We start from the raw sequence: 13,726 nt of genomic DNA on the forward strand, positions 1-13,726 counted from the left end.
CCCTAGAAGTGAAGAATTTGAATTATGGGATTAAAGTATGAAAGATAATTATTTAATAACCTACCTACAGGCTAATGGTTCCTCAACAAAACTATACAAATTGATATTAAGTAGATTCTAATGGTTTAAAATCAATCACAATTATATAAGTAGTAATAAGTATTTATTGTGACTGGTTGGGAAAGCAAAATATGCAGAGTTATTTTCTATAGTATTACAGTATTATGTGCGTTCACATTCTTGGTTTGGAAGTTTGTTTGCATCCATATTGAGGGACATGGATTGTGAATATCTTTATCTCTATTGCAAATTCTACCCAACAAACACCCACTTACTATTGCAAATTCTACCCACCAAACACCCAATTGCTGGTTACTAGGATTCTTTTTGTTTAGGTCTTAATATATGTGATATACTATCCATGGCATGTTAGAAATTGTGCCAACAAAATTGGGGAAGAGATATAGGCTAATATTAGTTTCCCAGCTCAGAGTAATTTTGTGTAAATGAGATATTGGCATACCGAATCAGTGCGACTTCTTCCATTGAGTTAAATCACTTGTCAAGAACAATATTTTAATAAATTATCTTGAATAGAAAATCTTCAAAGGCCAGTTAAATCAACAGGAAGTTTAGGATTATTATTGTGAGTTATTTATTTGTGGAATTTGGCCCTCACTTATCTTTTCTTTTGGATTTATAAAATAAACAGGTAGTGTTCCTCCACCTAAGCCTTGGAAATGTGTTGGAAGTTCATCTGGGCCTTTTCCATTCAGGACTCCTTCAACTGGATCCACAAGTACTGTGGTGGAGTCGTTTGGAGTAGCAAAAATAGGAGAGAGATCTGATACTGAATGAAATGTACCACTTGCTAACAGAAGCACTATTGGTAGACCTATGCCACTAATACCATGGGAGCAGGGTAGCTATGGAAGTAACTATGGAAGTAAATGTGTTGTAGTATATCCTATTTAACTAATGTAGCCCAGATTATTTTGAGTTTTATCTTGATTATTTAAGACTTAATCATTAAGATTATTATTCATGATCAGTACAAGCTTGTAGTATTGTTACATCTTTCTTGTTAAATTGTAATTGTGTTATTAAGAAGTTCTGCACCTGACAACCTTTTCTTTTGATAAATTCAGGCTATGGTTATGTGACAAACTATAATTCAGGCTATGGTTCCATGACAAATTACAATTCAGGCTATGGTTCTGGCCTTTATGGATCCAAAAATTTATATGGGGGAATGGGAGGAGGATATGGGGTGATGTCAGGATCATATGGTGTTGGTCTTTATGGCAACAATATGTACAGAGGAGGATATGGTGGATCAAATATGTTTGGTGGAATGTATAATAATAGGAGGGGGGGACCAATGGGTGGATATGGCATGGGACCTGGAGGTCCTTATGACAATGGAAATGGTAATCCAAATGATCCATTTGGTGACCTCTTTCACCCCCAAACTTTTGGCAGTCTATGCTTCATGTGGTGACTGTATTCTTGCTTTATTTTCTTATGTCTTCTTTTTCTTGTGTTTCAACATAAGATAGTACAACTTATTGTTGATCTTGATATGAATGAAAAAATGCACTAAGTGGATGGATGAAGGATGCACAGCCGATCTTTTATTTTTATTTTTATTTTTTTGTCTTTGTGCATGTTCCTGATACATGTGTGCACACATAGAGTCTGGCATTACCTTAAATTTTGGTTCATTTTTCTAGTTGAGGGCTGTAGTAGCTTCTTATTGTTATAACATGTGCTAAAACCAGGTTGATCATGAATTATTTTAAAAGTTTCCATTTCTTTATCTAGAGATTAGATTTCCCTTCTCTTTTGGATTTGTATGGAACTAAAGAAGTAAAGTAGTGCCTTGTTTAGAACGTTTCATTGTTGTACAGAGATGGATGTGTAAAAATTTGGATATTTCTCCATACCATAGTTGCATCGATGTTTTGTACCTATACAACCATACCTGTACTTATTATACCCATATGACCTTATTGTACCCAGATCATGATGAACTTTTCCTTTAGAAAGGAAAGGTGCCATTTCTTAACACCCATAGCTTAAAATATCTTCATCATTTGTTGTCCGTGTAGATGGACCCAACTACACACATGGTTTATCTGATTAATGTATTAAATTCTAATTATGGTCTCTTGTCTTTAAAAGAATGCACACTTAAATGTATTTAGTTAATGCCTCATTATTGTGATTATTATGGCAATGTACATAGTGACAAAATGCATGTTACTGGATCGTATAACACATTCACTTTAACTTGAACTTGAGAAGGATGCAAATCTTCCTTGAATAGTATGAAGGTTTTGACATGGGATGAACATCACAATTTTATGCATTTTGACCTTTCTAACTTGTCTTAAATATTTTGAAAGTACAGATGCATGGTTTTGTGACATTTTTTGGTCTAATTTCCATCCTTGTTGATCAAAACACTCAAGCATTCCATTTTTATTATGACTGCCCTTCTCCAGGTAAAACTTGCACATAACCATTTTCATTTTCACATATTTCATCTATTTCTCACTGTATGTATCGATCAGACCATTGGTTTCTGGTTTGATTTTTTCTATTTCTACTGTGATCTATATTTGTTTTACCAAACGATGTATTGTATGGGGAAATTTCTCGTTTTGTGCTGAGGTTACTTGTCATTCAGAGAAAACCAAGGAGCTCATCTAGGCATGGACCTAAAGAAATAGTTGGTCAAGGCCTTGAAATCTACGCTATTGACGAACCTAAACAGGCAGCTGGTTGGCTGGGAAAATGTCTGAGAAGGTTAAGGTGGAAGGATGTAGTAGTCAATTGTAGGTTATTCTTCATGTAGATTTACTCAAATATCCTCTTTGAAGAATATGAGATATGATTTTTATTGCTTTTTAGGTAGATTTCATGTGCTTCTTGTATGAGTATGTTCTAGAATGCATTGTGCAAGGAATTGTAATTTTTAAGTAGGAACTGAATTTGGGCACCACTGGTGAGCACATGGGGTGTGTAGTAGATTCAATTTTCAAGTGAGAAGATTTTTATCATGGAACCTAGCATTATAAGTGCATTATTATTCTTTAAATAATAAGTGATTGGATCATAGCTTATGAACCTTACATGTAGAGAAGGACAAATTCGACTGATTTGTTCAGGTGATAAGTGATTGTTGCAATTTCAATCTCTGTTGATATCCTGCAAGTACAAATACTTCCTTGAGACTTAGATTACAAGGTTCCATTGTCAGTTGTATATTGTCCTTTAAACCTACTTGGAATTATAGGGAGGCTAGGTTTCTATTTAGGTGAGGAGGATATGGAATATTCCATGTAAGTGTCGTTAAGTCATGGAAAGTAAGTAGTTTCCATACCAGGTATAAGGATTCAGATGATTCCTGAGGGAAGGTACCACTGTTGTTGGCTTAAGTGAATTCAGTGCTTGTTATGAGTAATTAGGTTTGCAAATTATGTATGGCAATCAGATTTCATAGATTTTATTCGCTGGCCTAATAAGAGACAATCACCATATAAACCCTAGCCCACAGTAGATTAATTGGAATCTATAGTCTCAGCTACACATAGTAAAGTCACCAATGTAACTTGTAGAAATTGTAATGTCACCCCTTATAGCTCCAATGCAAATTGTGTCAATTGTATTATTTTGAGTTGACCAATTTGCAGTGCACATACCATTATCACTTCCAACTAGAATGTCAAGAATTCTAATAGCTACATTTCTTGTAACTAAATCTGTACAAACCCAACATCGGTTATTTTCATAGTATTTTTTCCTTCTATTATTAGAGTTGTATTTTCATGCTAAACCCTCCTAGACGTCCAAGCGAAGGAGAGCAACTTTGGTTATACAACATTGCCTTGGGTAGGTAGGGACCTTCTAGTTATGTTCTTTCATTTACAATGAAAAAGGTTTACCCATTTTATTCCCTTTAAAATAATTTTTCCTAGTTATGGAACTCATGGGCTTATTTCTATTATAGCCCAGTGGGTTAATATAGATTTTTATTACACACCAGTTCTTTTGAAGTGAGAAAAATTCCTTTTAAAAGGTCTTCATTTGATTTGTCATTTAATACACTAGGTTGATGGTGAAGGGCTATAATATCAAAGGAAAGGAAAGTCTGGGTGCAACATTTGTTTGATTCTAGTACAAGAGGACACCTCAAATGTAGCCTTCTTAAATAGACAAAAGAAGCATGTCTTCAAGAAAGAGAAATTGTGTCTCTCTTATGAAGTTTGTAGACTAAAGTTTCAGAAACTTCCTTTCACTTATCTTCTATCAAGCATAAATATTATTTTCTCAACAAGAGAATGCATTTTCTTATAATTCCAAATTTTTCTCAATAGTTGTTTCCCACCTTTTTCTCAATGATGGATGATCCATGCTTGTGGATAATTTTACGAACACTGCACTCTATGTTTCTGCACATCTTTTCTCAATAGCTAATACCTCAAGATGGCTTGGTGAATTTTGTTTTAGTTCCCATTCATTATCTGACAACCGAATATCCCCTTGCTCAATAATGCCAGTCTTTCATTTCTCAAAAGGTTGATATTAACCTCTTTCTGTTTTTTTGAGCAAAGTCGTTGAGGACAATAAACAATGCCTGATAATCGAATGTTGAGCCCATTTTGTGCTTTTTTTGATAGACCCATTTTTTTGTCCAATGTTTCTAAGATTAAGCAAGTAGCGATGATTCTAGGTTAAAATTTGACTGACATTTTCTTTATTTAATTGTTAGCTATCGATTTAATGTCCAATGTTTCTAAGATGAGTAAGTAGCCATGATTCTAGGTTTAAATTTAATTGGTATTTTTTTTTAATTGTTATTATCAATTTAATAGGAGAATAATTTTTTTACCTATATATAATATAACTATATGGGTCTGAAGTATATCTAAAACTTCTTATGTTTGGCTAAGAGTTCATCTTGGCCCATCTTCCTCGGACATAAGAAAATACGTTAATAACCCAAGACCCAGAGGCATTTGGTAGGAGTGGAATCCTGCCCCTTATAGACCACCAACAAGGTAATTCCAAGTGGCATGGTTTTCTGTTAGGTCCCTATACTACTAGTGTAACCCCTTATTGTTATTAGTGCAACCCCCTAATTGTATTATTGTGCCCATATAGTCCCCATGTTTTTATTATTGTGCCCCATAGAAGCCCACTATTATTATTGTTGTGCCCCTACAATATTATTGTTATGTAGGCTTTGATTGTATTGGGACCCCTTAGACTCCTATATAGCATGGGTTTCATGCTTGGGTTAATGGTCAATTGGTCGAAGCATCCATTGTATGCTTGTAGGGTTTGTCATGAGAAAAAGGTCACATTTACATTGTAAAATACCCTTATGAGCACATGTATCAAAGAAAGAAACATTATTTTGTATTTTAGAAAAGTCTAGTACTCCAAAAGGAATCAAGTTGGCCAACTTGTAAAGTCGGCCTTACGTAGGCTTAAGGAGCCACACAAAAGGCTATAAAAGGATGAATTCGCTCTCCATTTGGATAGACAAGTGAGCTAACATATCTTAGCTCTTGGTTTACGGTTTGGGAGAGGAGCGAAGGTGTAAAAGAAGGGTATTCAAGGCAAGTGAAGGAGGAGATATTATATCATATGAATGACCTAGAGTTAACTCAGGTCTGAGATGACTAAGATAACCCATTTGTGGTGAATTCCTATGTTGTTGCCTTTGGAGATCTCTTGAATTATCTTGATGTTTGTTTTGTGCCTTGGAGGAAGCTAACCATATTTTTTTTTGGGTCATGGAAGTCTCCTTTGAAGTTGTTTCTATAAGAAGGAAAGGTTCTTTTGGGTTGTCCCCTTGTAGGGGTGTTTCCTTGGCTTGGAGATTATTTCTGGTATCTTTCTCTTTATGGCTCGACATTTATTTGGCGATAAGAATATAATCAGTAATACAAGAAAGAAGAATATAATATCACAAATAAATGTCATGTAATGGAAAATGAATTTAAAATGTCGCCTTCATCTATTTTCCAACATCAGGGAATTACCTGTAGACATAATCCTAGAACATTCTTTCCTGAAAATCATATTCTAAAGGCTCAAACAATTTGGATATAATCCTAGAATCACAAGGAAGGAAGGTAATTCCCTGAACATTGGAGATATTGGTTATTGTGTGCAAAAACTTCTAGAAGTTGCAGAAAATGATATCATGGGAGAAGTTGCTGAAGAAAAGGAAGTTGAAAAAATTTCCTTCAAAATGGAGACAAGGAGTACCAAATCTTTTGAAAGTTTTTAGTTAATTGCTCGAAGTATTACTTTCTCTATGCATTCTAGTACATTGCTAGTACCTTTTAGATTAAATATTCATAGAACACTTACACCAAGAGAAAAAATTAATATTGAGTCCATGCTACACTATTTAGCAACCAATCTTCAGACTAATGCATCATTAAGTCAGGCAATTTTTTTGTTTTTGTATATGTATTGATTGAGGATGGTATGGAGGAAGAAAACATGGATAGGAAGACTTATTTTTTTAATAAACCTGGCCTAACATCTTCAATATCATTGGATTCATATAAAGATTCAATGGAGGGACTTACAGATGATAAGCTAAATACACCCAATAGGTATCCAATTTTAGTGTTTGCACCAATACTTCTTTAGAACCATACGAAAAAAATCAAAGTAGATAAGAGTGATTAATATTTAATAAATATGTTAGACCCTTTTATAGAACTACTAGGAAATTATTTGAAATCTAAGTGTGGAGTTATATCACATTCTATGAAATGTTTGGCTTGTCTATTGAGACTTCCCCTTCCATCTATTGCTATTGTTAGTAGCAATATTACCTTAGTTTTTAATATGGTCCTAACATAAATAAAGAGTGACAGTCCCTTAATGCAATATTTTGTTAATTTGCTCGTTATGCTTTCGAGACATGCAAATAAACCATCTCAAATGATTCATTAAAGATGCTTCTCTAATGTCCACTCTTTATCAATTTAGAGAGTATATCAACTATCATTGTGTTGAAGGAAATGCAACTAGGCTAGGTATTCATAAATGTAATTTTGATATTTGTACTTATTCGAGAAAAAAGAAATTATTTTTGTATTATCTGTCAATGAGTTTCTTTCTCATTGAAAATAGGTCAATCACATTTTGATGTGCTTCTAGAGAGTCAAAGTCAAAATGTAATTATGATGAGACCCTTTGAGATCATGTATGACATCATACAAGGTCATGGGAACACCTCCAAGCATGATAGAATCCTCTCCTAGAAACAACGAAGTCTACAAGGAGTAAAATGATAAATAAAAGATGAAATTAATGTAACTATAAGTCGTCCTAAAGATAGACAGTCAAGTAGGCTTAATTGGAGGGACAATCCTATATTTATAGAGGTTGTCCACTCCAAAAGATAACGAAGAAGTAGCTCTGAAATCCTCAATAAAGGAGGAGACAAGTAGGATGAAGAAAAGGCAAGAAAAGGGGTCTGTTAGGGTAGCGAAGAAAGAAGGAAGAACAATGAAGGTGCAGGGTTTTTTTTCTAGGGTATTTACAACCACACATGGGAAGGGATGAGGGATAGTCTGCGACTACATTAGCAGTAATATTACAACAATATATTCCTTACTGCTTTGGGTGCAAAGTAGGCCTACAAGGCCTCTCTCTCCAGCGAAGAAAGAAGGAATATACATCTAGGTCAAGAGGACTATTTCTAAGGTTTTTGTTCACACATGTGAAGTTTTCAGAAGTCAACTTATGCAAATTTGACCATAGTTGAGGGAAACACACTTAAACGTCTCATTTGGATATGCATCTAGGTCTACAAGGTATCCAAAGAAAGGGGAAGAAGGTACTCTCTATAACGAAGAAAAGAAGCCCTAATGTCCTAGGGTTTCCTAACCTAGACAAGCAGCTGAAGAAGGAAGAAGTGCAAAGAAACCAAGAGCTGGAAGATATGCCAGATGTGACAATGAAAAAGGAGGAAGGATTTTACTTATGCTTGGAGGGTATCCTAGTCAAGGGTTTGGGGTTTGGCAGTTGTTCAAATAAGAAGCTTCAATAAGAGAAATATTACAAAGGGTTTTCCTCTCAAGAGTGGAGAGGCTTTGTCCCTAGTAGAGAGCCAAATTTTTTGTTCTTGTTATTTTGTTTTGGTAGCATTTTGATGAAGCACATATATATGCACTAATAATAAGAAGAAGAAGTATAAGCTAACTAGAAAAAGTAAAAATACTTCACAAATTATTATCAAGTCATGGAGAATCATCACAACACTAGTTTTCCCTAGATTCACTAACATGGTATCAGAGCTAGTTGACACATCAAGGATAGGGAAACTCAAGAACACTCATTAGGGAGAATCATTTACAAAGTTGAAGCATCAAGCCTAGAAGTCTCAATCACTTCAAGGAAAAGAAGGGTCTAGAATCCACCATTCACTAAGGAGGTATACAAACCTAGAAGAAGAGCCTTACATAAAGGCACCTACAAATAAGAGAAAATTGGAGTAGGACCTACATCAAGCTACAAGTCATCAAGCAAATTTCATCATCAAGCAAATCAACTTGAAAAAGGTAACTTGAAGAGCATCAAGATCCAAGGAAGACAAGCCACCAAGCCTACATGGAGGAAGCAATTCCATTACATCTCAAAATATATCAAGTAAGTACGTGTACCCTTCTGAATATACATCAATGTCTTTTTGCAAGGAATGCAATAAATTGGTAGGGACCAATAACTTTCTTGCATGGAAGAAGAGGACTGTTCTACTACTCAAGGAGAATGAACTCCTAGAGCATGTCAAAGGGAATATCGCTATCCCTACTAAGGAGCAGACTCAAGCCTTAGCCAAGTACAATAAGGATGAGACACGAACTCAAAGGATTTTAATAGAATCAATCAAAGACTCTCTCATTTCCTATGTCTCCAAGTTTGAGGCATTGAAAGAAATTTGTGATAAGCTAGTAGAGCTATTCTCTGTATCCACCACCAAAGAAGTAATATCTTTGAGGAATGAATTATACAAGATGAAGATAACACAGGAAGGAATATCTCCCTAATTCATGAAAACATTTGAAATGAGAGATCAACTTCAAGAGCTTGGTGAAGTCATGTCTGACTGAGAGATGACAACTGTTATACTCAATGCTCTACCTGAGGAGTGGGGAAACTTCACATATAGCATTTATGCTAAGAAGGAAGCAACCACTCTCAGTGAAATGTGGTCCCTATGTAGAATAGAGGAAACCAAACATAAGGAAAAAAAATATGTGGGATCAAAGGAGCAAGCATTTTCTACCATGGCCAAAAGAAAGGGTAAATTTGGCAAGTTTGGTCCATTAAGAACAAACAACAAAGACATGTCCAAGATCTAATGTTTTGGATGCCAAGAATATGGACACTAAAAAAGGGATTGTCCTAAGCTTAAGAAGGACAACAATAATAAAAGGAAGAGGGAAGAAGTTCACATAACTCGAGATGAAAGAAGAAGGAAAGAAGAAAAAGAAGGAGGATCCTCCGGATCTCTACTATGACTAGGTCAAACTCTTTACTTCTAGACTTGTTTCAAAGTTTTGAGTAGAATAGGAGCATGTAGGAATAAATTAAATTGCATGGCTAGAAACACCATCTAGAATCTAGCAAGCATGATGTGCATAGAGTTCTAGACACTCATGTAGATGTAGCATTTATGAGAAGAACACAAAATGCATGGGTAGAAATATATGAGCATAGTAGATATAGCTCAAGATATTCATATAGAAGGAGCACACCTAGTATAGAACCTCATCATGATAAAAGAAAATTTGATCATGATTAAGCATCTTAGAAGACTTCCATCATCAAAGGAAAAGAAACATTTGCAAGACAAGGATATTTAAGATCTTATGATGGAATCTTCAAAAGAAGGTTCATGGACCAAAGCAGATGTCTCATTAGGAATCCCATTCATGGGATTCAAGAAAAGGATGATATGTAGGCAATCTAAGATGAAGCAAGAAGGGCCACACCAAAGGATGATCAAAGGAGAATCAAGATGAGGTATGTATGCATCAAAGTTTAAGTTATAATTTGTATATTATTAAGTCATGGGTATAGTTCTATAACATGATAAAGCATGAAAGCGTCTCTTTCGCCAAGAACATGCTTGAAGGCATGTACCACAATACAGTGAAGGCCAACAAAAGAACATGCTCACATAAGGAGCATAAGATTGCTGACTAAGAAGCAAGAAGAAATGTTGACAAGTGTAGAAAGAAAGAAATGAAGGAATGCTTGCACAAGAAGCATTATATGGTTGACCTATCTATCTGAGAAGAAGAAAATGAAGAAAGAGATCAAGCATGCGAAGAAAACCATGATCACCAAGAATCACTAACTAACAAAATGCCTTGAAAGATATCTCCCAAAAGAAGGCAGGACAACTCTGATAAAGGAAGAAAGTACCCTTGACACCTATGAAGGCCTTGGAAATATAAAAGGTTCAGATAACTGATTCTACTCTATGAATATGTCATGATGAAGAAGCCATCCAACAAAAGGAAAAGCAATGTTGAAGCAATATCAGGATGAAATCATGGTGGGCTACTAGGTCAAATCATATAACTTCGCAGGTACGATGAAGCATCCATGAGGAGAGAATTTCAAAGCATGGACAAGATGACAAAGTAGTAGCCAAAGATGACAAGAAGAACCTGATAGTCACTTTCCATAAAGAAATGACATGACAAACCCAGAAGGAAAGTGATCAATGGATGGTGCCCTACTAAGAAGAATCTCGATCGAAGACTTCATGACATCAAGAAAGGAAGAATATCAAGCAAGATGAAGGACCCACAAATAAGAAGTTGTTGCTCAAGGAAAGAGTCCCCAGTTAATAGGGAGCTCTAATAGGTCCCTGATCAAGAGGGAATTTTTGGATCACCCCTACTTACAAAGGAGTGAAAATTGTGTTTTCCATTTCATAGGTCATGCACTAGACCAGGACTAACAACCGTAAGTCTAGATGAAGGCCATGAATGGAAATGTAGACACAACATTCTTGTATTCACTTGGGAAGAAAGAATTGGAGGATTAGGTAATCATGTGGCATTAAATACTCTTTGAGTGATCCAGGTGGATATTGGTGGCCACCCACCAAGTCCACTTGGACCCCCACCATTGTTTCTTTCATCTTTTTAGTTTCCTTAATTGTAGCACAATTTACTATTTTTAGCAGTTTTTTGGGTCCTGAACTTCCAGAGCCGTTTTGAGGCCCTAAATGACATTTTTTGGGAAAACTCAGAGTAACATGGGTCTATGGACTGATGTTTCTCTTCCAAAAGTTGTAGTTCTCGGATAGATATTTCTAACGAGATATTGTACGTGTCAAACAGAGATCGTATGCCAAAGTTACGACCCCGGGAAGTTGATGTACCAATTTACCTAAACGGGGCCCACAGTTTGGTGTTTCATCTTCTAGGGTTAGGTTTTTGGATGTTTAGGGTTTTCCCATGTTTCTCAACAATAAATAGGCCTTCGAGCCTCATTGTAACACAGTTCAGAGGCATATAGCCGCCACATCTCTTCTCAGAGATAAGCTACCATTGCCCTAGCTGGTTTATTTCCATTGCTGTTTGTAAGCATATTTCAGTATTTTACATTAATGAAATGAATTATTATTTCCACTGCATCTCCATGTTTATGGTTATCTCTGTAATTTATTGCGTTCTTGTTCAAATCCTGATCATTGAGGATGTGTAGGGAATCCATGAAAAGAGTAGGCAAGAGGACTGATATTCTTTAAGGGTTGGGAACCCAAGATAAGAATAGTCCTAGAAGGTCATACTCATGAACACCCGGGTGGGTATGTACTATGAGAGACAATGATGAAGGTGTCTACTAATCATTGGTCTCGCCAGCATTGTAGTTCATGGTCCTGTAAAGAGATGGAGATTCTAGTCAAGTCCTTGCACTATGACAATGCTATTGAATATGATGCTATAATAGATGGATTGCAAATCTGGTTTCTCATATGTGAATTATTCAAGATTGAAAATTGACAAACACCTTGTAATCTTGTCTGAATACCTCCCTAGTTAAGAGGGAGTCTTGAAGGAAATGTAACTAAGCTAGGTCTTCATAAATGTAATTTTGATATTTGTACTTATTCAAGAAAAGAGAAATTATTTTTTGTATTATTTGTCAATGAGTTTCTTGCTCATTGAAAATATGTCAAGCACATTTTGAAGTTCTTCTAGAGAGTCAAAGTCAAAATGTAAATATGATGCGACCCTTTGAGGGCATGTTACATCATGTATGACATCATACAAGGTCATGGGAACACCTCCAAGCATGGTCAAATCCTCTCCTAGCAGCAATGAAGTCTACAAGCAGCAAAATGATAAATAAAAGATGAAAATAATGTAATTATAAGTCGATATAAATATAACTAGTCAAGTCGTCTAAATTGGAGGGAGAGTACTCTATTTATAGAGGCTTTCCACTCCAAAATATAACGAAGAAGTAGCTCACAAAAATATAGAAAAGATAGATAAACGCCTTCAAAATAAGCCTCTTTAAGGGGGCAACCTCCTTTTACATTACACAAATTAACAATTCTTGGACGATACAAATGAAAAGACCTTCTTTCTATATATAGGAGTCTAATGGGTCATAATACAATCAGAGCCGACATAATAGTAATAATGTAACTGCACAGTAATAACAATAGTGGGCTTCTATGGGGCACAATAATAAAAATATGGGGACAACATGGGAACAACAATATAATAAGGGGGTTTCACTAAATAACAATAAGCGGTTACACTAGTAGTATAGGGACCTAACATGCCCCTCTCCTTGAAAAAGTGTAGTCCTCAACGCTTGAGTAGTTATGGATGCTTCTATATAAAATTCTTGTCCTCCCATGTGGAATCTTCACAGGGTAAGCTCTTCCACTTGATGAGATACTCTGAAATTGATCGATTTCGTAGTTTTTAGGTTCTTTTTTCTATGACTGCTCCAGGTTCCAATATGACTTTTCCTTCCTCATCAAGTTCTGGCAATATTGTTTGAACTGGGATCTTCTATAACTTTTGAATGAGTTCCCACCCTACTTTGGCATTCTTCCATTCATCACTTGCTTCATTTATTGAATTTGGTTGGATAATTATACAAACCTCTAGCATTTTTGCAACCATATGTTCAATTTCACTCTTTTGGGAATATGGATATCTTTAAGGCCTGATGTTTGGAGAAAAACTTCCTAGAATAAATTGAACAACATGATCATGATCACAAATAGGTGGGTGGCCTTTGGGAGTCTCAAATACCTTGGAATGATTGTCCAAGACTTTTTACAGATCTGGAGAAATAGATGATTTCGATGTGGGAACATCTAGAGAACATAATTGTGCAATTACACATCTTTGTTCTTTATTTAGAAGCTTCTTCATTCCGTTAGAGCTGATTATGTTTCTCAGTTTCCCTGTGATACCCCTTAATTCAACTTCCTTTCCTTCCGAAGAAAATTTCATGAAAATTTCTTGAAAATTAAAAGATATTGTACCCAAGGATTGTAGCCATTGGACTCCTAGTACAACATCAACACCACCCATTGGAATGGAAAGCATTGGGTTATTCAATACATATTCTCCCATGGATAGCTTGATATTATAGCACTTTCCAGAGAAATTTATGGTTCCTCCACTTGTAACCATCA

General features: G+C 35.6%; 1 pseudogene; it reads left to right on the top strand.

The window, feature by feature from the left end:
* Nucleotides 1-705: 705 nt before the first annotated feature.
* LOC149180893 (peroxisomal membrane protein 13-like) lies at nt 706-2,816 on the top strand (annotated as a pseudogene).
* The last annotated feature ends 10,910 nt before the right edge of the window (nt 2,817-13,726 follow it).

Source organism: Pinus tabuliformis, chromosome 3_2, assembly GCF_031772625.1.
Source record: "Pinus tabuliformis cultivar Carrire ecotype Pingquan chromosome 3_2, CPIR1, whole genome shotgun sequence".
In the NCBI taxonomy this organism is placed as follows: Eukaryota; Viridiplantae; Streptophyta; class Pinopsida; order Pinales; family Pinaceae; genus Pinus; species Pinus tabuliformis.